The sequence below is a fragment of the Hypanus sabinus genome, chromosome 23 (genome assembly GCF_030144855.1).
Source record: "Hypanus sabinus isolate sHypSab1 chromosome 23, sHypSab1.hap1, whole genome shotgun sequence".
NCBI classification, from domain to species: Eukaryota; Metazoa; Chordata; class Chondrichthyes; order Myliobatiformes; family Dasyatidae; genus Hypanus; species Hypanus sabinus.
The window spans coordinates 10297518-10321825 of NC_082728.1; the positions used below are offsets into that span (position 1 = coordinate 10297518).

A 24308-nucleotide genomic window follows, 5' to 3' on the forward strand; every position below is an offset into this window, starting at 1 on the left:
CTGTACGTTCCTGCCTCTGCCCGTAGGGAGTCTGTACGTTCCTGCCTCTGCCCGTAGGGAGTCTGTACGTTCCTGCCTCTGCCCGTAGGGAGTCTGTACGTTCCGGCCTCTGCCCGTACGGAGTCTGTACGTTCCTGCCTCTGCCCGTACGGAGTCTGTACGTTCCTGCCTCTGCCCGTAGGGAGTCTGTACTTTCCGGCCTCTGCCCGTACGGAGTTTGTACGTTCCTGCCTCTGCCCGTACGGAGTTTGTACGTTCCTGCCGCTGCCCGTAGGGAGTCTGTACGTTCCGGCCTCTGCCCGTACGGAGTCTGTACGTTCCTGCCTCTGCCCGTAGGGAGTCTGTACGATCCTGCCTCTGCCCGTAGGGAGTCTGTACGTTCCTGCCTCTGCCCGTAGGGAGTATGTACGTTCCTGCCGCTGCCCGTAGGGAGTCTGTACGTTCCTGCCTCTGCCCGTAGGGAGTCTGTACGTTCCTGCCTCTGCCCGTAAGGAGTATGTACGTTCCTGCCTCTGCCCGTAGAGAGCTGTACGTTCCTGCCGCTGCCCGTAGGGAGTCTGTACGTTCCTGCCTCTGCCCGTAGGGAGTCCGTACGTTCCTGCCTCTGCCCGTAGGGAGTCTGTACGTTCCTGCCTCTGCCCGTAGGGAGTCTGTACGTTCCTGCCGCTGCCCGTACGGAGTCTGTACGTTCCTGCCTCTGCCCGTAGGGAGTCTGTACGTTCCTGCCTCTGCCCGTAAGGAGTCTGTACGTTCCTGCCTCTGCCCGTAGGGAGTCTGTACGTTCCTGCCTCTGCCCGTAGGGAGTATGTACGTTCCTGCCTCTGCCCGTAGGGAGTCTGTACGTTCCTGCCTCTGCCCGTAAGGAGTCTGTACGTTCCTGCCTCTGCCCGTAGGGAGTCTGTACGTTCCTGCCTCTGCCCGTAGGGAGTCTGTACGTTCCTGCCTCTGCCCGTAGGGAGTTTGTACGTTCCTGCCTCTGCCCGTAGGGAGTATGTACGTTCCTGCCTCTGCCCGTAGGGAGTATGTACGTTCCTGCCTCTGCCCGTACGGAGTCTGTACGTTCCTGCCTCTGCCCGTAGGGAGTCTGTACGTTCCTGCCTCTGCCCGTACGGAGTCTGTACGTTCCTGCCTCGGCCCGTAAGCAGTTTGTACGTTCCTGCCTCTGCCCGTACGGAGTCTGTACGTTCCTGCCTCTGCCCGTACGGAGTCTGTACGTTCCTGCCTCTGCCCGTAAGCAGTTTGTATGTTCCTGCCTCGGCCCGTAAGCAGTTTGTATGTTCCTGCCTCGGCCCGTAAGCAGTTTGTACGTTCCTGCCTCTGCCCGTAAGCAGTTTGTATGTTCCTGCCTCTGCCCGTACGGAGTCTGTACGTTCCTGCCTCTGCCCGTAGGGAGTCTGTACGTTCCTGCCTCTGCCCGTAAGGAGTCTGTACGTTCCTGCCTCTGCCCGTACGGAGTCTGTACGTTCCTGCCTCTGCCCGTACGGAGTCCGTACGTTCCTGCCGCTGCCCGTACGGAGTCTGTACGTTCCTGCCTCTGCCCGTAGGGAGTCTGTACGTTCCTGCCTCTGCCCGTACGGAGTCTGTACCTTCCTGCCTCTGCCCGTAAGCAGTTTGTACGTTCCTGCCTCGGCCCGTGAGCAGTTTGTACGTTCCTGCCTCTGCCCGTAGGGAGTCTGTACGTTCCTGCCTCTGCCCGTAGGGAGTCTGTACGTTCCTGCCTCTGCCCGTAGGGAGTCTGTACGTTCCTGCCTCGGCCTGTAGGGAGACTGTACGTTCCTGCCGCTGCCCGTAAGCAGTTTGTATGTTCCTGCCTCTGCCCGTACGGAGTCTGTACGTTCCTGCCTCTGCCCGTAGGGAGTCTGTACGTTCCTGCCTCTGCCCGTACGGAATTTGTACTTTCCTGCTTCTGCCCGTAGGGAGTCTGTACGTTCCTGCCTCTGCCAATAGGGAGTCTGTACGTTCCTGCCTCTGCCCGTAGGGAGTATGTACGTTCCTGCCTCTGCCCGTACGGAGTCTGTACGTTCCTGCCTCTGCCCGTAGGGAGTCTGTACGTTCCTGCCTCTGCCCGTACGGAGTCTGTACGATCCTGCCTCTGCCCGTACGGAGACTGTACGTTCCTGCCTCTGCCCGTACGGAGTATGTACGTTCCTGCCTCTGCCCGTAGGGGGTCTGTACGATCCTGCCTCTGCCCGTACGGAGTCTGTACGTTCCTGCCTCTGCCCGTACGGAGTCTGTACGTTCCTGCCTCTGCCCGTAGGGAGTCTGTACAATCCTGCCTCTGCCCGTAGGGAGTCTGTACGTTCCTGCCTCTGCCCGTACGGAGTCTGTACATTCCTGCCTCTGCCCGTACGGAGTCTGTACGTTCCTGCCTCTGCCCGTACGGAGTCTGTACGTTCCTGCCTCTGCCCGGAGGGAGTCTGTACGTTCCTGCCTCTGCCCGTACGGAGTCTGTACGATCCTCCCTCTGCCCGTAGGGAGTCTGTACGTTCCTGCCTCTGCCCGTACGGAGTCTGTACGTTCCTGCCTCTGCCCGTAGGGAGTCTGTACGTTCCTGCCTCTGCCCGTACGGAGTCTGTACGTTCCTGCCTCTGCCCGTACGGAGTCTGTACGTTCCTGCCTCTGCCCGTAGGGAGTCTGTACGTTCCTGCCTCTGCCCGTAGGGAGTATGTACGTTCCTGCCTCTGCCCGTAGGGAGTCTGTACGTTCCTGCCGCTGCCCGTAGGGAGTCTGTACGTTCCTGCCTCTGCCCGTAGGGAGTTTGTACGTTCCTGCCGCTGCCCGTAGGGAGTCAGTACGATCCTGCCTCTGCCCGTACGGAGTCTGTACGTTCCTGCCTCTGCCCGTACGGAGTCTGTACGTTCCTGCCTCTGCCCGTAGGGAGTCTGTACGTTCCTGCCTCTGCCCGTAGGGAGTTTGTACGTTCCTGCCTCTGCCCGTAAGGAGTCTGTACGTTCCTGCCTCTGCCCGTAGGGAGTTTGTACGTTCCTGACTCTGCCCGTACGGAGTCTGTACGTTCCTGCCTCTGCCCGTACGGAGTCTGTACGTTCCTGCCTCTGCCCGTAGGGAGTCTGTACGTTCCTGCCTCTGCCCGTAGGGAGTCTGTACGTTCCTGCCTCTGCCCGTAGGGAGTCTGTACGTTCCGGCCTCTGCCCGTACGGAGTCTGTACGTTCCTGCCTCTGCCCGTACGGAGTCTGTACGTTCCTGCCTCTGCCCGTAGGGAGTCTGTACTTTCCGGCCTCTGCCCGTACGGAGTTTGTACGTTCCTGCCTCTGCCCGTACGGAGTCTGTACGTTCCTGCCTCTGCCCGGAGGGAGTCTGTACGTTCCTGCCTCTGCCCGTACGGAGTCTGTACGATCCTCCCTCTGCCCGTAGGGAGTCTGTACGTTCCTGCCTCTGCCCGTAGGGAGTCTGTACGTTCCTGCCTCTGCCCGTAGGGAGTATGTACGTTCCTGCCTCTGCCCGTAGGGAGTCTGTACGTTCCTGCCGCTGCCCGTAGGGAGTCTGTACGTTCCTGCCTCTGCCCGTAGGGAGTTTGTACGTTCCTGCCGCTGCCCGTAGGGAGTCTGTACGTTCCTGCCTCTGCCCGTAGGGAATCTGTACGTTCCGGCCTCTGCCCGTACGGAGTCTGTACGTTCCTGCCTCTGCCCGTACGGAGTCTGTACGTTCCTGCCTCTGCCCGTAGGGAGTCTGTACTTTCCGGCCTCTGCCCGTACGGAGTTTGTACGTTCCTGCCTCTGCCCGTACGGAGTTTGTACGTTCCTGCCGCTGCCCGTAGGGAGTCTGTACGTTCCGGCCTCTGCCCGTACGGAGTCTGTACGTTCCTGCCTCTGCCCGTAGGGAGTCTGTACGATCCTGCCTCTGCCCGTAGGGAGTCTGTACGTTCCTGCCTCTGCCCGTAGGGAGTATGTACGTTCCTGCCGCTGCCCGTAGGGAGTCTGTACGTTCCTGCCTCTGCCCGTAGGGAGTCTGTACGTTCCTGCCTCTGCCCGTAAGGAGTATGTACGTTCCTGCCTCTGCCCGTAGAGAGCTGTACGTTCCTGCCGCTGCCCGTAGGGAGTCTGTACGTTCCTGCCTCTGCCCGTAGGGAGTCCGTACGTTCCTGCCTCTGCCCGTAGGGAGTCTGTACGTTCCTGCCTCTGCCCGTAGGGAGTCTGTACGTTCCTGCCGCTGCCCGTACGGAGTCTGTACGTTCCTGCCTCTGCCCGTAGGGAGTCTGTACGTTCCTGCCTCTGCCCGTACGGAGTCTGTACGTTCCTGCCTCTGCCCGTACGGAGTCTGTACGTTCCTGCCTCTGCCCGTAGGGAGTCTGTACGTTCCTGCCTCTGCCCGTAGGGAGTATGTACGTTCCTGCCTCTGCCCGTAGGGAGTCTGTACGTTCCTGCCGCTGCCCGTAGGGAGTCTGTACGTTCCTGCCTCTGCCCGTAGGGAGTTTGTACGTTCCTGCCGCTGCCCGTAGGGAGTCAGTACGATCCTGCCTCTGCCCGTACGGAGTCTGTACGTTCCTGCCTCTGCCCGTACGGAGTCTGTACGTTCCTGCCTCTGCCCGTAGGGAGTCTGTACGTTCCTGCCTCTGCCCGTAGGGAGTTTGTACGTTCCTGCCTCTGCCCGTAAGGAGTCTGTACGTTCCTGCCTCTGCCCGTAGGGAGTTTGTACGTTCCTGACTCTGCCCGTACGGAGTCTGTACGTTCCTGCCTCTGCCCGTACGGAGTCTGTACGTTCCTGCCTCTGCCCGTAGGGAGTCTGTACGTTCCTGCCTCTGCCCGTAGGGAGTCTGTACGTTCCTGCCTCTGCCCGTAGGGAGTCTGTACGTTCCGGCCTCTGCCCGTACGGAGTCTGTACGTTCCTGCCTCTGCCCGTACGGAGTCTGTACGTTCCTGCCTCTGCCCGTAGGGAGTCTGTACTTTCCGGCCTCTGCCCGTACGGAGTTTGTACGTTCCTGCCTCTGCCCGTACGGAGTCTGTACGTTCCTGCCTCTGCCCGGAGGGAGTCTGTACGTTCCTGCCTCTGCCCGTACGGAGTCTGTACGATCCTCCCTCTGCCCGTAGGGAGTCTGTACGTTCCTGCCTCTGCCCGTAGGGAGTCTGTACGTTCCTGCCTCTGCCCGTAGGGAGTATGTACGTTCCTGCCTCTGCCCGTAGGGAGTCTGTACGTTCCTGCCGCTGCCCGTAGGGAGTCTGTACGTTCCTGCCTCTGCCCGTAGGGAGTTTGTACGTTCCTGCCGCTGCCCGTAGGGAGTCTGTACGTTCCTGCCTCTGCCCGTAGGGAGTCTGTACGTTCCGGCCTCTGCCCGTACGGAGTCTGTACGTTCCTGCCTCTGCCCGTACGGAGTCTGTACGTTCCTGCCTCTGCCCGTAGGGAGTCTGTACTTTCCGGCCTCTGCCCGTACGGAGTTTGTACGTTCCTGCCTCTGCCCGTACGGAGTTTGTACGTTCCTGCCTCTGCCCGTACGGAGTTTGTACGTTCCTGCCGCTGCCCGTAGGGAGTCTGTACGTTCCGGCCTCTGCCCGTACGGAGTCTGTACGTTCCTGCCTCTGCCCGTAGGGAGTCTGTACGATCCTGCCTCTGCCCGTAGGGAGTCTGTACGTTCCTGCCTCTGCCCGTAGGGAGTATGTACGTTCCTGCCGCTGCCCGTAGGGAGTCTGTACGTTCCTGCCTCTGCCCGTAGGGAGTCTGTACGTTCCTGCCTCTGCCCGTAAGGAGTATGTACGTTCCTGCCTCTGCCCGTAGAGAGCTGTACGTTCCTGCCGCTGCCCGTAGGGAGTCTGTACGTTCCTGCCTCTGCCCGTAGGGAGTCCGTACGTTCCTGCCTCTGCCCGTAGGGAGTCTGTACGTTCCTGCCTCTGCCCGTAGGGAGTCTGTACGTTCCTGCCGCTGCCCGTACGGAGTCTGTACGTTCCTGCCTCTGCCCGTAGGGAGTCTGTACGTTCCTGCCTCTGCCCGTAAGTTGTCTGTACGTTCCTGCCTCTGCCCGTAGGGAGTCTGTACGTTCCTGCCTCTGCCCGTAGGGAGTATGTACGTTCCTGCCTCTGCCCGTAGGGAGTCTGTACGTTCCTGCCTCTGCCCGTAAGGAGTCTGTACGTTCCTGCCTCTGCCCGTAGGGAGTCTGTACGTTCCTGCCTCTGCCCGTAGGGAGTCTGTACGTTCCTGCCTCTGCCCGTAGGGAGTTTGTACGTTCCTGCCTCTGCCCGTAGGGAGTTTGTACGTTCCTAACTCTGCCCGTAGGGAGTATGTACGTTCCTGCCTCTGCCCGTAGGGAGTATGTACGTTCCTGCCTCTGCCCGTACGGAGTCTGTACGTTCCTGCCTCTGCCCGTAGGGAGTCTGTACGTTCCTGCCTCTGCCCGTACGGAGTCTGTACGTTCCTGCCTCGGCCCGTAAGCAGTTTGTACGTTCCTGCCTCTGCCCGTACGGAGTCTGTACGTTCCTGCCTCTGCCCGTACGGAGTCTGTACGTTCCTGCCTCTGCCCGTAAGCAGTTTGTATGTTCCTGCCTCGGCCCGTAAGCAGTTTGTATGTTCCTGCCTCGGCCCGTAAGCAGTTTGTACGTTCCTGCCTCTGCCCGTAAGCAGTTTGTATGTTCCTGCCTCTGCCCGTACGGAGTCTGTACGTTCCTGCCTCTGCCCGTAGGGAGTCTGTACGTTCCTGCCTCTGCCCGTAGGGAGTCTGTACGTTCCTGCCTCTGCCCGTACGGAGTCTGTACCTTCCTGCCTCTGCCCGTAAGCAGTTTGTACGTTCCTGCCTCGGCCCGTGAGCAGTTTGTACGTTCCTGCCTCTGCCCGTAGGGAGTCTGTACGTTCCTGCCTCTGCCCGTAGGGAGTCTGTACGTTCCTGCCTCTGCCCGTAGGGAGTCTGTACGTTCCTGCCTCGGCCTGTAGGGAGACTGTACGTTCCTGCCGCTGCCCGTAAGCAGTTTGTACGTTCCTGCCTCTGCCCGTACGGAGTCTGTACGTTCCTGCCTCTGCCCGTAGGGAGTCTGTACGTTCCTGCCTCTGCCCGTACGGAATTTGTACTTTCCTGCTTCTGCCCGTAGGGAGTCTGTACGTTCCTGCCTCTGCCCATAGGGAGTCTGTACGTTCCTGCCTCTGCCCGTAGGGAGTATGTACGTTCCTGCCTCTGCCCGTACGGAGTCTGTACGTTCCTGCCTCTGCCCGTAGGGAGTCTGTACGTTCCTGCCTCTGCCCGTACGGAGTCTGTACGATCCTGCCTCTGCCCGTACGGAGACTGTACGTTCCTGCCTCTGCCCGTACGGAGTATGTACGTTCCTGCCTCTGCCCGTAGGGGGTCTGTACGATCCTGCCTCTGCCCGTACGGAGTCTGTACGTTCCTGCCTCTGCCCGTAGGGAGTCTGTACGTTCCTGCCTCTGCCCGTAGGGAGTCTGTACAATCCTGCCTCTGCCCGTACGGAGTCTGTACGTTCCTGCCTCTGCCCGTACGGAGTCTGTACGTTCCTGCCTCTGCCCGTACGGAGTCTGTACGTTCCTGCCTCTGCCCGGAGGGAGTCTGTACGTTCCTGCCTCTGCCCGTACGGAGTCTGTACGATCCTCCCTCTGCCCGTAGGGAGTCTGTACGTTCCTGCCTCTGCCCGTACGGAGTCTGTACGTTCCTGCCTCTGCCCGTAGGGAGTCTGTACGTTCCTGCCTCTGCCCGTACGGAGTCTGTACGTTCCTGCCTCTGCCCGTACGGAGTCTGTACGTTCCTGCCTCTGCCCGTAGGGAGTCTGTACGTTCCTGCCTCTGCCCGTAGGGAGTATGTACGTTCCTGCCTCTGCCCGTAGGGAGTCTGTACGTTCCTGCCGCTGCCCGTAGGGAGTCTGTACGTTCCTGCCTCTGCCCGTAGGGAGTTTGTACGTTCCTGCCGCTGCCCGTAGGGAGTCAGTACGATCCTGCCTCTGCCCGTACGGAGTCTGTACGTTCCTGCCTCTGCCCGTACGGAGTCTGTACGTTCCTGCCTCTGCCCGTAGGGAGTCTGTACGTTCCTGCCTCTGCCCGTAGGGAGTTTGTACGTTCCTGCCTCTGCCCGTAAGGAGTCTGTACGTTCCTGCCTCTGCCCGTAGGGAGTTTGTACGTTCCTGACTCTGCCCGTACGGAGTCTGTACGTTCCTGCCTCTGCCCGTACGGAGTCTGTACGTTCCTGCCTCTGCCCGTAGGGAGTCTGTACGTTCCTGCCTCTGCCCGTAGGGAGTCTGTACGTTCCTGCCTCTGCCCGTAGGGAGTCTGTACGTTCCGGCCTCTGCCCGTACGGAGTCTGTACGTTCCTGCCTCTGCCCGTACGGAGTCTGTACGTTCCTGCCTCTGCCCGTAGGGAGTCTGTACTTTCCGGCCTCTGCCCGTACGGAGTTTGTACGTTCCTGCCTCTGCCCGTACGGAGTTTGTACGTTCCTGCCGCTGCCCGTAGGGAGTCTGTACGTTCCGGCCTCTGCCCGTACGGAGTCTGTACGTTCCTGCCTCTGCCCGTAGGGAGTCTGTACGATCCTGCCTCTGCCCGTAGGGAGTCTGTACGTTCCTGCCTCTGCCCGTAGGGAGTATGTACGTTCCTGCCGCTGCCCGTAGGGAGTCTGTACGTTCCTGCCTCTGCCCGTAGGGAGTCTGTACGTTCCTGCCTCTGCCCGTAAGGAGTATGTACGTTCCTGCCTCTGCCCGTAGAGAGCTGTACGTTCCTGCCGCTGCCCGTAGGGAGTCTGTACGTTCCTGCCTCTGCCCGTAGGGAGTCCGTACGTTCCTGCCTCTGCCCGTAGGGAGTCTGTACGTTCCTGCCTCTGCCCGTAGGGAGTCTGTACGTTCCTGCCGCTGCCCGTACGGAGTCTGTACGTTCCTGCCTCTGCCCGTAGGGAGTCTGTACGTTCCTGCCTCTGCCCGTAAGGAGTCTGTACGTTCCTGCCTCTGCCCGTAGGGAGTCTGTACGTTCCTGCCTCTGCCCGTAGGGAGTATGTACGTTCCTGCCTCTGCCCGTAGGGAGTCTGTACGTTCCTGCCTCTGCCCGTAAGGAGTCTGTACGTTCCTGCCTCTGCCCGTAGGGAGTCTGTACGTTCCTGCCTCTGCCCGTAGGGAGTCTGTACGTTCCTGCCTCTGCCCGTAGGGAGTTTGTACGTTCCTGCCTCTGCCCGTAGGGAGTTTGTACGTTCCTGCCTCTGCCCGTAGGGAGTTTGTACGTTCCTAACTCTGCCCGTAGGGAGTATGTACGTTCCTGCCTCTGCCCGTAGGGAGTATGTACGTTCCTGCCTCTGCCCGTAGGGAGTATGTACGTTCCTGCCTCTGCCCGTACGGAGTCTGTACGTTCCTGCCTCTGCCCGTAGGGAGTCTGTACGTTCCTGCCTCTGCCCGTACGGAGTCTGTACGATCCTGCCTCTGCCCGTACGGAGACTGTACGTTCCTGCCTCTGCCCGTACGGAGTATGTACGTTCCTGCCTCTGCCCGTAGGGGGTCTGTACGATCCTGCCTCTGCCCGTACGGAGTCTGTACGTTCCTGCCTCTGCCCGTACGGAGTCTGTACGTTCCTGCCTCTGCCCGTAGGGAGTCTGTACGATCCTGCCTCTGCCCGTAGGGAGTCTGTACGTTCCTGCCTCTGCCCTTAGGGAGTCTGTACATTCCTGCCTCTGCCCGTAGGGAGTTTGTACGTTCCTGCCTCTGCCCGTAGGGAGTCTGTACGTTCCTGCCTCTGCCCGTAGGGAGTCTGTACGTTCCTGCCTCGGCCTGTAGGGAGACTGTACGTTCCTGCCGCTGCCCGTAAGCAGTTTGTATGTTCCTGCCTCTGCCCGTACGGAGTCTGTACGTTCCTGCCTCTGCCCGTAGGGAGTCTGTACGTTCCTGCCTCTGCCCGTACGGAATTTGTACTTTCCTGCTTCTGCCCGTAGGGAGTCTGTACGTTCCTGCCTCTGCCCATAGGGAGTCTGTACGTTCCTGCCTCTGCCCGTAGGGAGTATGTACGTTCCTGCCTCTGCCCGTACGGAGTCTGTACGTTCCTGCCTCTGCCCGTAGGGAGTCTGTACGTTCCTGCCTCTGCCCGTACGGAGTCTGTACGATCCTGCCTCTGCCCGTACGGAGACTGTACGTTCCTGCCTCTGCCCGTACGGAGTATGTACGTTCCTGCCTCTGCCCGTAGGGGGTCTGTACGATCCTGCCTCTGCCCGTACGGAGTCTGTACGTTCCTGCCTCTGCCCGTACGGAGTCTGTACGTTCCTGCCTCTGCCCGTAGGGAGTCTGTACAATCCTGCCTCTGCCCGTAGGGAGTCTGTACGTTCCTGCCTCTGCCCGTACGGAGTCTGTACATTCCTGCCTCTGCCCGTACGGAGTCTGTACGTTCCTGCCTCTGCCCGTACGGAGTCTGTACGTTCCTGCCTCTGCCCGGAGGGAGTCTGTACGTTCCTGCCTCTGCCCGTACGGAGTCTGTACGATCCTCCCTCTGCCCGTAGGGAGTCTGTACGTTCCTGCCTCTGCCCGTACGGAGTCTGTACGTTCCTGCCTCTGCCCGTAGGGAGTCTGTACGTTCCTGCCTCTGCCCGTACGGAGTCTGTACGTTCCTGCCTCTGCCCGTACGGAGTCTGTACGTTCCTGCCTCTGCCCGTAGGGAGTCTGTACGTTCCTGCCTCTGCCCGTAGGGAGTATGTACGTTCCTGCCTCTGCCCGTAGGGAGTCTGTACGTTCCTGCCGCTGCCCGTAGGGAGTCTGTACGTTCCTGCCTCTGCCCGTAGGGAGTTTGTACGTTCCTGCCGCTGCCCGTAGGGAGTCAGTACGATCCTGCCTCTGCCCGTACGGAGTCTGTACGTTCCTGCCTCTGCCCGTACGGAGTCTGTACGTTCCTGCCTCTGCCCGTAGGGAGTCTGTACGTTCCTGCCTCTGCCCGTAGGGAGTTTGTACGTTCCTGCCTCTGCCCGTAAGGAGTCTGTACGTTCCTGCCTCTGCCCGTAGGGAGTTTGTACGTTCCTGACTCTGCCCGTACGGAGTCTGTACGTTCCTGCCTCTGCCCGTACGGAGTCTGTACGTTCCTGCCTCTGCCCGTAGGGAGTCTGTACGTTCCTGCCTCTGCCCGTAGGGAGTCTGTACGTTCCTGCCTCTGCCCGTAGGGAGTCTGTACGTTCCGGCCTCTGCCCGTACGGAGTCTGTACGTTCCTGCCTCTGCCCGTACGGAGTCTGTACGTTCCTGCCTCTGCCCGTAGGGAGTCTGTACTTTCCGGCCTCTGCCCGTACGGAGTTTGTACGTTCCTGCCTCTGCCCGTACGGAGTTTGTACGTTCCTGCCGCTGCCCGTAGGGAGTCTGTACGTTCCGGCCTCTGCCCGTACGGAGTCTGTACGTTCCTGCCTCTGCCCGTAGGGAGTCTGTACGATCCTGCCTCTGCCCGTAGGGAGTCTGTACGTTCCTGCCTCTGCCCGTAGGGAGTATGTACGTTCCTGCCGCTGCCCGTAGGGAGTCTGTACGTTCCTGCCTCTGCCCGTAGGGAGTCTGTACGTTCCTGCCTCTGCCCGTAAGGAGTATGTACGTTCCTGCCTCTGCCCGTAGAGAGCTGTACGTTCCTGCCGCTGCCCGTAGGGAGTCTGTACGTTCCTGCCTCTGCCCGTAGGGAGTCCGTACGTTCCTGCCTCTGCCCGTAGGGAGTCTGTACGTTCCTGCCTCTGCCCGTAGGGAGTCTGTACGTTCCTGCCGCTGCCCGTACGGAGTCTGTACGTTCCTGCCTCTGCCCGTAGGGAGTCTGTACGTTCCTGCCTCTGCCCGTAAGGAGTCTGTACGTTCCTGCCTCTGCCCGTAGGGAGTCTGTACGTTCCTGCCTCTGCCCGTAGGGAGTATGTACGTTCCTGCCTCTGCCCGTAGGGAGTCTGTACGTTCCTGCCTCTGCCCGTAAGGAGTCTGTACGTTCCTGCCTCTGCCCGTAGGGAGTCTGTACGTTCCTGCCTCTGCCCGTAGGGAGTCTGTACGTTCCTGCCTCTGCCCGTAGGGAGTTTGTACGTTCCTGCCTCTGCCCGTAGGGAGTTTGTACGTTCCTAACTCTGCCCGTAGGGAGTATGTACGTTCCTGCCTCTGCCCGTAGGGAGTATGTACGTTCCTGCCTCTGCCCGTAGGGAGTATGTACGTTCCTGCCTCTGCCCGTACGGAGTCTGTACGTTCCTGCCTCTGCCCGTAGGGAGTCTGTACGTTCCTGCCTCTGCCCGTACGGAGTCTGTACGATCCTGCCTCTGCCCGTACGGAGACTGTACGTTCCTGCCTCTGCCCGTACGGAGTATGTACGTTCCTGCCTCTGCCCGTAGGGGGTCTGTACGATCCTGCCTCTGCCCGTACGGAGTCTGTACGTTCCTGCCTCTGCCCGTACGGAGTCTGTACGTTCCTGCCTCTGCCCGTAGGGAGTCTGTACGATCCTGCCTCTGCCCGTAGGGAGTCTGTACGTTCCTGCCTCTGCCCTTAGGGAGTCTGTACATTCCTGCCTCTGCCCGTAGGGAGTTTGTACGTTCCTGCCTCTGCCCGTAGGGAGTATGTACGTTCCTGCCTCTGCCCGTACGGAGTCTGTAAGTTCCTGCCTCTGCCCGTACGGAGTCTGTACGTTCCTGCCTCTGCCCGTACGGAGTCTGTACGTTCCTGCCTCTGCCCGTAGGTAGTATGTACGTTCCTGCTGCTGCCCGTAAGCAGTTTGTACGTTCCTGCCTCTGCCCGTACGGAGTCTGTACGTTCCTGCCTCTGCCCGTACGGAGTCTGTACGTTCCTGCCTCTGCCCGTACGGAGTCTGTACGTTCCTGCCTCTGCCCGTAGGGAGTCTGTACGTTCCTGCCTCTGCCCGTACGGAGTCTGTACGTTCCTGCCTCTGCCCGTAGGGAGTCTGTACGTTCCTGCCTCTGCCCGTAGGGAGTCTGTACGTTCCTGCCTCTGCCCGTAGGGAGTTTGTACGTTCCTGCCTCTGCCTGTAGGGAGTCTGTACGTTCCTGCCTCTGCCCGTACGGAGTCTGTACGTTCCTGCCTCTGCCTGTAGGGAGTCTGTGCATTCCTGCCTCTGCCCGTAGGGAGTTTGTACGTTCCTGCCTCTGCCCGTACGGAGTCTGTACGTTCCTGCCTCTGCCTGTAGGGAGTCTGTACATTCCTGCCTCTGCCCGTACGGAGTCTGTACATTCCTGCCTCTGCCCGTACGGAGTCTGTACGTTCCTGCCTCGGCCCGTAAGCAGTTTGTACGTTCCTGCCTCTGCCCGTAAGGAGTCTGTACGTTCCTGCCTCTGCCCGACGGAGTCTGTACGTTCCTGCCTCTGCCCGTAAGCAGTTTGTATGTCCTGCCTCGGCCCGTAAGCAGTTTGTATGTTCCTGCCTCGGCCCGTAAGCAGTTTGTACGTTCCTGCCTCTGCCCGTAAGCAGTTTGTATGTTCCTGCCTCTGCCCGTACGGAGTCTGTACGTTCCTGCCTCTGCCCGTAGGGAGTCTGTACGTTCCTGCCTCTGCCCGTAGGGAGTCTGTACGTTCCTGCCTCTGCCCGTAAGGAGTCTGTACGTTCCTGCCTCTGCCCGTACGGAGTCTGTACGTTCCTGCCTCTGCCCGTACGGAGTCCGTACGTTCCTGCCGCTGCCCGTACGGAGTCTGTACGTTCCTGCCTCTGCCCGTAGGGAGTCTGTACGTTCCTGCCTCTGCCCGTAAGCAGTTTGTACGTTCCTGCCTCGGCCCGTAAGCAGTTTGTACGTTCCTGCCTCTGCCGTAGGGAGTCTGTACGTTCCTGCCTCTGCCCGTAGGGAGTCTGTACGTTCCTGCCTCTGCCCGTAGGGAGTCTGTACGTTCCTGCCTCTGCCCGTACGGAGTCTGTATGTTCCTGCCTCTGCCCGTAGGGAGTCTGTACCTTCCTGCCTCTGCCCGTACGGAGTCTGTACCTTCCTGCCTCTGCCCGTAAGCAGTTTGTACGTTCCTGCCTCTGCCCGTAAGCAGTTTGTACGTTCCTGCCTCTGCCCGTAGGAGTCTGTACGTTCCTGCCTCTGCCGTAGGGAGTCTGTACGTTCCTGCCTCTGCCCGTAGGAGTCTGTACGTTCCTGCCTCGGCCTGTAGGGAGACTGTACGTTCCTGCCGCTGCCCGTAAGCAGTTTGTATGTTCCTGCCTCTGCCCGTACGGAGTCTGTAGGTTCCTGCCTCTGCCCGTAGGGAGTCTGTACGTTCCTGCCTCTGCCCGTACGGAATTTGTACTTTCCTGCTTCTGCCCGTAGGGAGTCTGTACGTTCCTGCCTCTGCCCATAGGGAGTCTGTACGTTCCTGCCTCTGCCCGTAGGGAGTATGTACGTTCCTGCCTCTGCCCGTACGGAGTCTGTACGTTCCTGCCTCTGCCCGTAGGGAGTCTGTACGTTCCTGCCTCTGCCCGTACGGAGTCTGTACGATCCTGCCTCTGCCCGTACGGAGACTGTACGTTCCTGCCTCTGCCCGTACGGAGTATGTACGTTCCTGCCTCTGCCCGTAGGGGGTCTGTACGATCCTGCCTCTGCCCGTACGGAGTCTGTACGTTCCTGCCTCTGCCCGTACGGAGTCTGTACGTTCCGGCCTCTGCCCGTAGGGAGTCTGTACTATCCTGCCTCTGCCCGTAGGGAGTCTGTACGTTCCTGCCTCTGCCCTTAGGGAGTCTGTACATTCCTGCCTCTGCCCGTAGGGAGTTTGTACGTTCCTGCCTCTGCCCGTAGGGAGTATGTACGTTCCTGCCTCTGCCCGTACGGAGTCTGTAAGTTCCTGCCTCTGCCCGTACGGAGTCTGTACGTTCCTGCCTCTGCCCGTACGGAGTCTGTACGTTCCTGCCTCTGCCCGTAGGTAGTATGTACGTTCCTGCTGCTGCCCGTAAGCAGTTTGTACGTTCCTGCCTCTGCCCGTACGGAGTCTGTACGTTCCTGCCTCTGCCCGTACGGAGTCTGTACGTTCCTGCCTCTGCCCCGTACGGAGTCTGTACGTTCCTGCCTCTGCCGTAGGGAGTCTGTACATTCCTGCCTCTGCCCGTACGGAGTCTGTACGTTCCTGCCTTGGCCCGTAAGCAGTTTGTACGTTCCTGCCTCTGCCCGTACGGAGTCTGTACGTTCCTGCCTCTGCCCGTACGGAGTCTGTACGTTCCTGCCTCTGCCCGTAAGCAGTTTGTATGTTCCGCCTCGGCCCGTAAGCAGTTTGTATGTTCCTGCCTCGGCCCGTAAGCAGTTTGTACGTTCCTGCCTCTGCCGTAAGCAGTCTGTACGTTCCTGCCTCTGCCCGTAAGCAGTCTGTACGTTCCTGCCTCTGCCCGTAGGGAGTCTGTACGTTCCTGCCTCTGCCCGTAAGGAGTCTGTACGTTCCTGCCTCTGCCCGTACGGAGTCTGTACGTTCCTGCCTCTGCCCGTACGGAGTCCGTACGTTCCTGCCGCTGCCCGTACGGAGTCTGTACGTTCCTGCCTCTGCCCGTAGGGAGTCTGTACGTTCCTGCCTCTGCCCGTACGGAGTCTGTACCTTCCTGCCTCTGCCCGTAAGCAGTTTGTACGTTCCTGCCTCGGCCCGTAAGCAGTTTGTACGTTCCTGCCTCTGCCCCGTAGGGAGTCTGTACGTTCCTGCCTCTGCCCGTAGGGAGTTTGTACGTTCCTGCCGCTGCCCGTAAGCAGTTTGTATGTTCCTGCCTCTGCCCGTAGGGGTCTGTACGATCCTGCCTCTGCCCGTAGGGAGTCTGTACGTTCCTGCCTCTGCCCGTACGGAGTCTGTACGATCCTGCCTCTGCCCGTACGGAGACTGTACGTTCCTGCCTCTGCCCGTACGGAGTCTGTACGTTCCTGCCTCTGCCCGTAGGAGTCTGTACGTTCCTGCCTCTGCCCGTACGGAATTTGTACTTTCCTGCTTCTGCCCGTAGGGAGTCTGTACGTTCCTGCCTCTGCCCGTAGGGAGTCTGTACGTTCCTGCCTCTGCCCGTAGGGAGTATGTACGTTCCTGCCTCTGCCCGTACGGAGTCTGTACGTTCCTGCCTCTGCCCGTAGGGAGTCTGTACGTTCCTGCCTCTGCCCGTACGGAGTCTGTACGATCCTGCCTCTGCCCGTACGGAGACTGTACGTTCCTGCCTCTGCCCGTACGGAGTATGTACGTTCCTGCCTCTGCCCGTAGGGGGTCTGTACGATCCTGCCTCTGCCCGTAGGGAGTCTGTACGTTCCTGCCTCTGCCCGTAGGGAGTCTGTACGTTCCTGCCTCGGCCTGTAGGGAGACTGTACGTTCCTGCCGCTGCCCGTAAGCAGTTTGTATGTTCCTGCCTCTGCCCGTACGGAGTCTGTACGTTCCTGCCTCTGCCCGTAGGGAGTCTGTACGTTCCTGCCTCTGCCCGTACGGAATTTGTACTTTCCTGCTTCTGCCCGTAGGGAGTCTGTACGTTCCTGCCTCTGCCCATAGGGAGTCTGTACGTTCCTGCCTCTGCCCGTAGGGAGTCTGTACGTTCCTGCCTCTGCCCGTACGGAGTCTGTACGTTCCTGCCTCTGCCCGTAGGGAGTCTGTACGTTCCTGCCTCTGCCCGTACGGAGTCTGTACGTTCCTGCCTCTGCCCGTACGGAGTCTGTACGTTCCTGCCTCTGCCCGTAGGGAGTCTGTACGTTCCTGCCTCTGCCCGTACGGAGTCTGTACGTTCCTGCCTCTGCCCGTAGGGAGTCTGTACGTTCCTGCCTCTGCCCGTAGGGAGTCTGTACGTTCCTGCCTCTGCCCGTAGGGAGTTTGTACGTTCCTGCCTCTGCCTGTAGGGAGTCTGTACGTTCCTGCCTCTGCCCGTACGGAGTCTGTACGTTCCTGCCTCTGCCTGTAGGGAGTCTGTACATTCCTGCCTCTGCCCGTAGGGAGTTTGTACGTTCCTGCCTCTGCCCGTACGGAGTCTGTACGTTCCTGCCTCTGCCTGTAGGGAGTCTGTACATTCCTGCCTCTGCCCGTACGGAGTCTGTACATTCCTGCCTCTGCCCGTACGGAGTCTGTACGTTCCTGCCTCGGCCCGTAAGCAGTTTGTACGTTCCTGCCTCTGCCCGTACGGAGTCTGTACGTTCCTGCCTCTGCCCGTACGGAGTCTGTACGTTCCTGCCTCTGCCCGTAAGCAGTTTGTATGTTCCTGCCTCGGCCCGTAAGCAGTTTGTATGTTCCTGCCTCGGCCCGTAAGCAGTTTGTACGTTCCTGCCTCTGCCCGTAAGCAGTTTGTATGTTCCTGCCTCTGCCCGTACGGAGTCTGTACGTTCCTGCCTCTGCCCGTAGGGAGTCTGTACGTTCCTGCCTCTGCCCGTAGGGAGTCTGTACGTTCCTGCCTCTGCCCGTAAGGAGTCTGTACGTTCCTGCCTCTGCCCGTACGGAGTCTGTACGTTCCTGCCTCTGCCCGTACGGAGTCCGTACGTTCCTGCCGCTGCCCGTACGGAGTCTGTACTTTCCTGCCTCTGCCCGTAGGGAGTCTGTACGTTCCTGCCTCTGCCCGTACGGAGTCTGTACCTTCCTGCCTCTGCCCGTAAGCAGTTTGTACGTTCCTGCCTCGGCCCGTAAGCAGTTTGTACGTTCCTGCCTCTGCCCGTAGGGAGTCTGTACGTTCCTGCCTCTGCCCGTAGGGAGTCTGTACGTTCCTGCCTCTGCCCGTAGGGAGTCTGTACGTTCCTGCCTCGGCCTGTAGGGAGACTGTACGTTCCTGCCGCTGCCCGTAAGCAGTTTGTATGTTCCTGCCTCTGCCCGTACGGAGTCTGTACGTTCCTGCCTCTGCCCGTAGGGAGTCTGTACGTTCCTGCCTCTGCCCGTACGGAATTTGTACTTTCCTGCTTCTGCCCGTAGGGAGTCTGTACGTTCCTGCCTCTGCCCATAGGGAGTCTGTACGTTCCTGCCTCTGCCCGTAGGGAGTCTGTACGTTCCTGCCTCTGCCCGTAGGGAGTCTGTACGTTCCTGCCTCTGCCCGTACGGAGTCTGTACGTTCCTGCCTCTGCCCGTAGGGAGTCTGTACGTTCCTGCCTCTGCCCGTACGGAGTCTGTACGATCCTGCCTCTGCCCGTACGGAGACTGTACGTTCCTGCCTCTGCCCGTACGGAGTATGTACGTTCCTGCCTCTGCCCGTAGGGGGTCTGTACGATCCTGCCTCTGCCCGTACGGAGTCTGTACGTTCCTGCCTCTGCCCGTACGGAGTCTGTACGTTCCTGCCTCTGCCCGTAGGGAGTCTGTACGATCCTGCCTCTGCCCGTAGGGAGTCTGTACGTTCCTGCCTCTGCCCTTAGGGAGTCTGTACATTCCTGCCTCTGCCCGTAGGGAGTTTGTACGTTCCTGCCTCTGCCCGTAGGGAGTATGTACGTTCCTGCCTCTGCCCGTACGGAGTCTGTAAGTTCCTGCCTCTGCCCGTACGGAGTCTGTACGTTCCTGCCTCTGCCCGTACGGAGTCTGTACGTTCCTGCCTCTGCCCGTAGGGAGTCTGTACGTTCCTGCCTCTGCCCGTACGGAGTCTGTACGTTCCTGCCTCGGCCGGAAGCAGTTTGTACGTTCCTGCCTCTGCCCGTACGGAGTATGTACGTTCCTGCCTCTGCCCGTACGGAGTCTGTACGTTCCTGCCTCTGCCCGTAAGCAGTTTGTATGTTCCTGCCTCGGCCCGTAAGCAGTTTGTATGTTCCTGCCTCGGCCCGTAAGCAGTTTGTACGTTCCTGCCTCTGCCCGTAAGCAGTTTGTATGTTCCTGCCTCTGCCCGTACGGAGTCTGTACGTTCCTGCCTCTGCCCGTAGGGAGTCTGTACGTTCCTGCCTCTGCCCGTAGGGAGTCTGTACGTTCCTGCCTCTGCCCGTAAGGAGTCTGTACGTTCCTGCCTCTGCCCGTACGGAGTCTGTACGTTCCTGCCTCTGCCCGTACGGAGTCCGTACGTTCCTGCCGCTGCCCGTACGGAGTCTGTACGTTCCTGCCTCTGCCCGTAGGGAGTCTGTACGTTCCTGCCTCTGCCCGTACGGAGTCTGTACCTTCCTGCCTCTGCCCGTAAGCAGTTTGTACGTTCCTGCCTCGGCCCGTAAGCAGTTTGTACGTTCCTGCCTCTGCCCGTAGGGAGTCTGTACGTTCCTGCCTCTGCCCGTAGGGAGTCTGTACGTTCCTGCCTCTGCCCGCAGGGAGTCTGTACGCTCCTGCCTCGGCCTGTAGGGAGACTGTACGTTCCTGCCGCTGCCCGTAAGCAGTTTGTATGTTCCTGCCTCTGCCCGTACGGAGTCTGTACGTTCCTGCCTCTGCCCGTAGGGAGTCTGTACGTTCCTGCCTCTGCCCGTACGGAATTTGTACTTTCCTGCTTCTGCCCGTAGGGAGTCTGTACGTTCCTGCCTCTGCCCATAGGGGTCTGTACGTTCCTGCCTCTGCCCGTAGGGAGTATGTACGTTCCTGCCTCTGCCCGTACGGAGTCTGTACGTTCCTGCCTCTGCCCGTAGGGAGTCTGTACGTTCCTGCCTCTGCCCGTACGGAGTCTGTACGATCCTGCCTCTGCCCGTACGGAGACTGTACGTTCCTGCCTCTGCCCGTACGGAGTATGTACGTTCCTGCCTCTGCCCGTAGGGGGTCTGTACGATCCTGCCTCTGCCCGTACGGAGTCTGTACGTTCCTGCCTCTGCCCGTACGGAGTCTGTACGTTCCTGCCTCTGCCCGTAGGGAGTCTGTACGATCCTGCCTCTGCCCGTAGGGAGTCTGTACGTTCCTGCCTCTGCCCTTAGGGAGTCTGTACATTCCTGCCTCTGCCCGTAGGGAGTTTGTACGTTCCTGCCTCTGCCCGTAGGGAGTATGTACGTTCCTGCCTCTGCCCGTACGGAGTCTGTAAGTTCCTGCCTCTGCCCGTACGGAGTCTGTACGTTCCTGCCTCTACCCGTACGGAGTCTGTACGTTCCTGCCTCTGCCCGTAGGTAGTATGTACGTTCCTGCTGCTGCCCGTAAGCAGTTTGTACGTTCCTGCCTCTGCCCGTACGGAGTCTGTACGTTCCTGCCTCTGCCCGTACGGAGTCTGTACGTTCCTGCCTCTGCCCGTACGGAGTCTGTACGTTCCTGCCTCTGCCCGTAGGGAGTCTGTACGTTCCTGCCTCTGCCCGTACGGAGTCTGTACGTTCCTGCCTCTGCCCGTAGGGAGTCTGTACGTTCCTGCCTCTGCCCGTAGGGAGTCTGTACGTTCCTGCCTCTGCCCGTAGGGAGTTTGTACGTTCCTGCCTCTGCCTGTAGGGAGTCTGTACGTTCCTGCCTCTGCCCGTACGGAGTCTGTACGTTCCTGCCTCTGCCTGTAGGGAGTCTGTACATTCCTGCCTCTGCCCGTAGGGAGTTTGTACGTTCCTGCCTCTGCCCGTACGGAGTCTGTACGTTCCTGCCTCTGCCTGTAGGGAGTCTGTACATTCCTGCCTCTGCCCGTACGGAGTCTGTACGTTCCTGCCTCTGCCCGTACGGAGTCTGTACGTTCCTGCCTCGGCCCGTAAGCAGTTTGTACGTTCCTGCCTCTGCCCGTACGGAGTCTGTACGTTCCTGCCTCTGCCCGTACGGAGTCTGTACGTTCCTGCCTCTGCCCGTAAGCAGTTTGTATGTTCCTGCCTCGGCCCGTAAGCAGTTTGTATGTTCCTGCCTCGGCCCGTAAGCAGTTTGTACGTTCCTGCCTCTGCCCGTAAGCAGTTTGTATGTTCCTGCCTCTGCCCGTACGGAGTCTGTACGTTCCTGCCTCTGCCCGTAGGGAGTCTGTACGTTCCTGCCTCTGCCCGTAAGGAGTCTGTACGTTCCTGCCTCTGCCCGTACGGAGTCTGTACGTTCCTGCCTCTGCCCGTACGGAGTCCGTACGTTCCTGCCGCTGCCCGTACGGAGTCTGTACGTTCCTGCCTCTGCCCGTAGGGAGTCTGTACGTTCCTGCCTCTGCCCGTACGGAGTCTGTACCTTCCTGCCTCTGCCCGTAAGCAGTTTGTACGTTCCTGCCTCGGCCCGTAAGCAGTTTGTACGTTCCTGCCTCTGCCCGTAGGGAGTCTGTACGTTCCTGCCTCTGCCCGTAGGGAGTCTGTACGTTCCTGCCTCTGCCCGTAGGGAGTCTGTACGTTCCTGCCTCGGCCTGTAGGGAGACTGTACGTTCCTGCCGCTGCCCGTAAGCAGTTTGTATGTTCCTGCCTCTGCCCGTACGGAGTCTGTACGTTCCTGCCTCTGCCCGTAGGGAGTCTGTACGTTCCTGCCTCTGCCCGTACGGAATTTGTACTTTCCTGCTTCTGCCCGTAGGGACTCTGTACGTTCCTGCCTCTGCCCATAGGGAGTCTGTACGTTCCTGCCTCTGCCCGTAGGGAGTCTGTACGTTCCTGCCTCTGCCCGTACGGAGTCTGTACGTTCCTGCCTCTGCCCGTAGGGAGTCTGTACGTTCCTGCCTCTGCCCGTACGGAATTTGTACTTTCCTGCTTCTGCCCGTACGGAGTCTGTACGTACCTGCCTCTGCCCGTACGGAGTCTGTACGTACCTGCCACTGCCCGTAAGGAGTTTGTACGTTCCTGCCACTGCCCGTAAGGAGTTTGTACGTTCCTGCCTCTGCCCGTAGGGAGTCTGTACGTTCCTGCCTCTGCCCGTACGGAGTCTGTACGTACCTGCCACTGCCCGTAAGGAGTTTGTACGTTCCTGCCACTGCCCGTAAGGAGTCTGTACGTTCCTGCCTCTGCCCGTAGGGAGTCTGTACGTTCCTGCCTCTGCCCGTAGGGAGTCTGTACGTTCCTGCCTCTGCCCGTAAGCAGTTTGAACGTTCCTGCCTCTGCCTGTAAGCAGTTTGTACGTTCCTGCCTCTGCCCGTAGGGAGTCTGTACGTTCCTGCCTCTGCCCGTAGGGAGTTTGTACGTTCCTGCCTCTGCCCGTAAGGAGTTTGTACGTTCCTGCCTCTGCCCGTAAGCAGTTTAAACGTTCCTGCCTCTGCCCGTAAGCAGTTTGTACGTTCCGGCCTCTGCCAGTACGGAGTCTGTACTTTCCTGCCTCTGCCCGTACGGAGTTTGTATGTTCCTGCTGCTGCCCGTAAGGAGTTTGTACGTTCCTGCCTCTGCCCGTAGGGAGTCTGTACGTTCCTGCCTCTGCCCGTACGGAGTCTGTACGTACCTGCCACTGCCCGTAAGGAGTTTGTACGTTCCTGCCACTGCCCGTAAGGAGTTTGTACGTTCCTGCCTCTGCCCGTAGGGAGTCTGTACGTTCCTGCCTCTGCCCGTAGGGAGTCTGTACGTTCCTGCCTCTGCCCGTAGGGAGTTTGTACGTTCCTGCCTCTGCCTGTAAGCAGTTTGTACGTTCCTGCCTCTGCCCGTAGGGAGTCTGTACGTTCCTGCCTCTGCCCGTAGGGAGTCTATACGTTCCTGCCTCTGCCCGTAAGGAGTTTGTACGTTCCTGCCACTGCCCGTAAGGAGTTTGTACGTTCCTGCCTCTGCCCGTAGGGAGTCTGTACGTTCCTGCCTCTGCCCGTAAGGAGTTTCTACGTTCCTGCCACTGCCCGTAAGGAGTTTGTACGTTCCTGCCTCTGCCCGTAGGGAGTCTGTACGTTCCTGCCTCTGCCCGTACGGAGTCTGTACGTTCCTGCCTCTGCCCGTACGGAGTCTGTACGTTCCTGCCACTGCCCGTAAGGAGTTTGTACGTTCCTGCCTCTGCCCGTAAGGAGTTTGTACGTTCCTGCCTCTGCCCGTAGGGAGTATGTACGTTCCTGCCTCTGCCCGTAGGGAGTCTGTACGTTCCTGCCTCTGCCCGTAAGCAGTTTGAACGTTCCTGCCTCTGCCCGTAGGGAGTCTGTACGTTCCTGCCTCTGCCCGTAAGGAGTTTGTACGTTCCTGCCTCTGCCCGTAGGGAGTCTGTACGTTCCTGCCACTGCCCGTAAGGAGTTTGTACGTTCCTGCCTCTGCCCGTAAGGAGTTTGTACGTTCCTGCCTCTGCCCGTAGGGAGTCTGTACGTTCCTGCCTCTGCCCGTAGGGAGTCTGTACGTTCCTGCCTCTGCCCGTAGGGAGTCTGTACGTTCCTGCCTCTGCCCGTAGGGAGTTTGTACGTTCCTGCCTCTGCCCGTAGGGAGTCTGTACGTTCCTGCCTCTGCCCGTACGGAGTCTGTACGTTCCTGCCACTGCCCGTAAGGAGTTTGTACGTTCCTGCCTCTGCCCGTAGGGAGTCTGTACGTTCCTGCCTCTGCCCGTAGGGAGTCTGTACGTTCCTGCCTCTGCCCGTAAGCAGTTTGAACGTTCCTGCCTCTGCCCGTAAGCAGTTTGTACGTTCCTGCCTGTGCCCGTAGGGAGTCTGTACGTTGCTGCCTCTGCCTGTAAGCAGTTTGTACGTTCCAGCCTCTGCCCGTACGGAGTCTGTACGTTCCTGCCTCTGCCCGTAGGGAGTCTGTACGTTCCTGCCTCTGCCCGTACGGAGTCTGTACGTTCCTGCCTCTGCCCGTAGGGAGTCTGTACGTTCCTGCCTCTGCCCGTACGGAGTCTGTACTTTCCTGCCTCTGCCCGTACAGAGTCTGTACGTTCCTGCCTCTGCCCGTAGGGAGTCTGTACGTTCCTGCCTCTGCCCGTACGGAGTCTGTACGTTGCTGCCTCTGCCTGTACGGAATCTGTACGTTCCTGCTTCTGCCCGTAGGGAGTCTGTACGTTCCTGCCTCTGCCCGTACGGAGTTTGTACGTTCCTGCCGCTGCTTGTAAAGAGTTTGTACGTTCCCCTATGGCTGTGTGGTTTCCTCTCACAGTGTAAAGACCTACCGGATGGTAGGTTAACTTGTTAATGTAAATTGTCCTGTGATTAGGCTCGGATTAAGTTGGCGATTGCCGGGTTGTGCTTCTCAAAGTGTCTATTCCATGCTGTGTCTCATTAATTTAAAAATAAATATTCGATAGGTTTTAATGAGATTCCCCCCTCATTCTAAACTCCACAAATATGGGCCTAGAGCCATCAAACACCCCTCAACATTAACTCTTTCATTCCCGCAATCATTCTCATGAACTTCCTCTGGACCCTTTCCAATGCCAGTGCATCCTTTCTTGAACAAGGGGCCCCAAAACTACTCACAATACAGCAAAGGTAGCCTGACCATTGCCTCATAAACCCTCAACATTACTTCCTCGCTTTCATATTCTAGTCCTCTCAAAATGAATGCTTACGTTGCCTGCTGAATCTTCACCCTTCCTTACGGGTATCTTGCACTAGGGCTCCCAAATCCGATTTGTGAATTTAGAAATAACATCTCCTTCTACCGTAGGCCACAAAGTTATCAATCACCCCTTGTACTTTGGAATGTGGGAGGAACCCATGGACACGGGGAGAAGGCTACATCACTATGAATCTATATCTTTAATCGCCCCCTCCAGCCTGATAATCAGACTGCCCGCAATACGCCAGAGCTCCAATATTGCGAGAGTTGTAAAGGTTTCTCATTCTGTATTAAGCCCCTCATTTAAAGATGTATGGTGCCTT

General features: G+C 59.3%; 1 protein-coding gene across 1 annotated transcript in view; it reads right to left on the minus strand.

Moving 5' to 3' along the window:
- Window positions 1-24308, minus strand: part of mrpl12 (mitochondrial ribosomal protein L12) — a 43844-nt gene that overhangs the window by 14382 nt on the left and 5154 nt on the right. The gene's annotated exons all lie outside the window — the stretch shown is intronic.